Here is a 4,069-nt window from a genome sequence, read left to right on the forward strand (position 1 = left end):
ATATATATAAAATATATAGTTTTAGGGAAAATAACCAATTTTCTATAAGGCTCAATATAATTTTAATTTTTTATAAATTGATTTTAATTGAGTTTTTTACCTGTAATTTTGGATTTTGTCCCTAATATTATTATATATATATATATATATATATATATATATATAAGTATATACACATATATACATATATGATATATATACTTTAACATATATGCATACATATGTACGTATATATACACACATCCACACGCCCACACATCCACACACTCGCACACATACGCGCACACACACATACATATATGTATATACACGTATACATATGATTTATATATATAATGTATACGAAGATAGATAAATCGACAGACAACCACATAGAAGCATTTACACAGTTGATGAGGTGAGGGAGAAACAATAAAACTGATTAAAAAAGAAGGATAGAAAGATAAATTGATAAAAATAGAATCAGAAAAGAGGTTTGAAGAAAGAAAAGCGACAGATAAGAATAGTTAAACGGTCGGTGCGGGGATATTGTCAAGTAAGCATGGTCATAAAGTTTTCCTGGAAAAAGACAAATGATCCCGTTATTACAAAACGGCATTTATTCGAAAGGACTCATAAAGGATTTTATTGGCTTTGTCAATATTTATTTCAGCAAGAGCGTACTAAAGTACGGCCCACCATTCCCCTCAGGTACAGTATTCAATGTACTTCGTTATAACGAATGTTTTCCATATATGAATTCAGTATATCTCACGCCTCCCCCGTTATCGCTTTGACTATTGCAGATATTATTGCGGCAATTCATATTATTGGTTTCGAATTTTGGCAGAAGGTTTAAGTCGATTCCATCGACACAAATGGTATCTATTTTATCGACCTCCAAATTGATGAAAGGCAAAGTCGATCTCGTCGAGATTTAATCTCAGAACATAATGACGGACGAAATAACTCTAAACATTTTGCCCGGCGTGGTAACGTTTCTACTAGTTCACCGCCTTAGCGACAATTCATAATGTTAAACACAATTCAGTCATAGGCTCTGACAGTTTCTACAGCAATGTCTTCAAAGTCTATCAATATCAACTTGCATTTCCTCTTCACAGGGGAAATTATTTCTTCTGCAAGAATTCACTGGATTCCGCTTCTATATTGGAAAACTTTCTCGCTCAGTTGTCATCCCGGAAGCAATCGCTCGCATAAGAATACCGTCCGATTTCACTACCCTTCCGTATCATTATATTATCAAATAGGTAAGTGAAATCATAATATAACTGTATCTTAGAGAAAAATCATCTCCAAAACAACAATGTTTTGTAGCGGCAGAGAACACCATCATAGTTTATCTAAAACTTTTACATGGTATGCTTATTTCTCTAGCAAAGGACTCCACAAATTTGTTTAATTTACCTTAAATCAACTTTAGAAACTAACTACGGAGATGACCACAGCATTCTACAGATGAACTTAATCAGCTTGGGAGTCATTTGAGAGCTACTGCAATATGTTTGTTTGCATGATATACAGAACCGAAAGTGAAGGAAAGGATAGAATTTCCTCAAGAACATCAAAAACTAATTTTGGGCCTCATTCTGTTAAATTTCGTAAATATGTGTGTCTGTGTCTGTGTTTGGCCCCCAACATCGCTTGATTACTGGTGTTGGTGTGTCTATGTCCCAATAACTTAGCGGTTCGGCAAAAGAGGCTGGCATATTATATGTATCAAGCTTGGAGAATTAAATATTGGGCCCGTTGCGTTCTACTAAAATTTTCGAAGGTGCCCCAGCATGGTCGCAATGTACGTGGCAGAAGCAAGTAAATGTATATATATATATATATATATATATATATCTGTGTGTGTGTGTGTGTATGTGTGCGTGTGTGTGTGTATTTGTGTCTGTGTATGTATATATATATACATATTATATATATATATATATATATATATATATATATATATATATATATATATATATATATATATATATATATACATAGATAAGCACTTGTGCGTGTGAGTGTTTGCACATGCGACTATGTAAGTATTATTTTTTACGTGGAACATTTTGTCAATAACTTTGATGTTTCTTCTCAAGTGCCTTCATGAAAGAGTCATTGTTCAAGTTCAGTGAAGTATGTATTTGCAGCAGTGTGTTACAAGTAAATATATATATTGAGAGACAACTAGCTTAGTTTCACTTTCTTGAAGGTGTTCGTATGGCTAATGAAGAAACTTTATATATAATATGGCTTCCTGGTATTTTAGTGATCTTATAAAAATGTTTATAGTTGATAATAGTTGTATTTGGTACAGTGTATAGATCAAGGTGAAGCCGAAGCTAATGCTGGCGTTAGGAGATTTCTTGCGAGTAATTTTTCAACTTGAATGTTTATAAAATGGGGGAAATGTTACTTTAAAGGAATTATTGTTTTCTTATAAAATATTTATAAGATTATTCTATTCGCTGTTTCCCCCCGCGCAGATATACACAGACACACATATATGGATATCAAATGAAATGGAAACATATGCCTGTTTGTAGCTGCACATGTATACATGCGTATCATAGAAACCTGAATACATTCAGTATGATGATGCATATTTCCTTAAATATATATTTGTTTCGATATTTGATTTCTCCTTTCACACTCTTTCAACTTTGTTTCCATATCAACCTTCAAACATTCACACTTATCCATCTAATGCGAACATTTCTCACTCTCTCCCTAAAATTTCTGTTTCTTGCATGTCTACCGGTTTCGTTCTCTCTCTTCTTTCTAGTTGCTTCTCGACATTTCACATCTAGTTTACTTTTTTTTTCCTTTAGCTTTATACATCTTACGAACATCTTTATATGCTAATACCGATCTCTCTGACCATCCTCTTCTCGCCATCATCCTTTATTGACTTTATAGCTATTATTGAAGTATTTCTCGCTACAAATCTCTTTTGATCTCTGCATCCCTCTCTCAAATTACTAAAGTTTCACCAAGTACCAATCCAGCTTCGTTTATCATAGTGCTATACAGCAATTTTTGTGTCTCCCTCTTTCTATATCTTCCACTCTCGCTCTCTCTCTATATATATGTGTGTATAATGAAGCAGAGATACAGAGGAAAACAGAGCGTGCACAATTCTGCACACACATCCATATGCACGCACACATACTTACATACACACACGCATAATCACCTTTTATTTTAGATTTAAATCTCTATCATACGTTTGGCCCCATTAATATTGATTGTAATATACAAAGCTTTCATCTCCCAAATCAATCACAACAAACATGTTACACGTGGGCGCGCGCGCACACACACACACACATACATACATACATACATACATGCTTGAGAGCAGAACCTTTTGAATATTGGAAAAAACAAAAAAAAAAAAAGAAAACTGCGTAATATTATCGATATCTCATAATTGTCGAAATCCGTAGGCCGACAGGTACTCTTTACTTTGTGGGTCGAAAAATATGACCTCCAGTATTTTATTAGTGAGATGTAATCCACCCAGAGACATCGGCTACTAATAGAGACCATACAACATCTGAAATAATAGCACACACAGCAATATATGTACAGATATATAAGTGGGTGCTGAAAAGTTCCTAGCTTTTGGTAAAAGAAAATATAGGAGGATGAATTAATTATGATTTTATTCAACATATCCCCTTCTTAGACTCATACATTTATTGCAGCTGTCCTTCAGTTTTTCTAAGCCCTGTAAAAGAACTTGGACCGTTGAACTTCCAAGGTCCTTAGCAATACCCTTAAAGCCAGAATCTTTTCAGCAACCCCTCGTACACATGTTGTCGACACCATTTACACATATTCTCTGTCAAATTCTCAGTACCATCAACGTCCAACTCCCAGTAGAATCGTGGGTTAACTTCAGCAGAATGCGTTTTTCAAGATATTGACAAGGGTTGAGTAAGCTGAAAGTGACCTTTATAGGTCACTGAAAATTATATGCTATTCGCCTATTCAAGTGAGAGAAGATTAGAGGCTCACAGAAAGAGGACAGAAATGATCTCTCTCTCTCTCTCTCTCTCTCTCTCTCTCT

General features: G+C 34.4%; 1 protein-coding gene across 5 annotated transcripts in view; it reads right to left on the bottom strand.

The window, feature by feature from the left end:
- The window catches only part of LOC106884218 (neuronal acetylcholine receptor subunit alpha-10), a 1,143,354-nt gene that overhangs the window by 792,854 nt on the left and 346,431 nt on the right, over positions 1 to 4,069 (bottom strand). The gene's annotated exons all lie outside the window — the stretch shown is intronic.

Source organism: Octopus bimaculoides, chromosome 3, assembly GCF_001194135.2.
Source record: "Octopus bimaculoides isolate UCB-OBI-ISO-001 chromosome 3, ASM119413v2, whole genome shotgun sequence".
NCBI classification, from domain to species: Eukaryota; Metazoa; Mollusca; class Cephalopoda; order Octopoda; family Octopodidae; genus Octopus; species Octopus bimaculoides.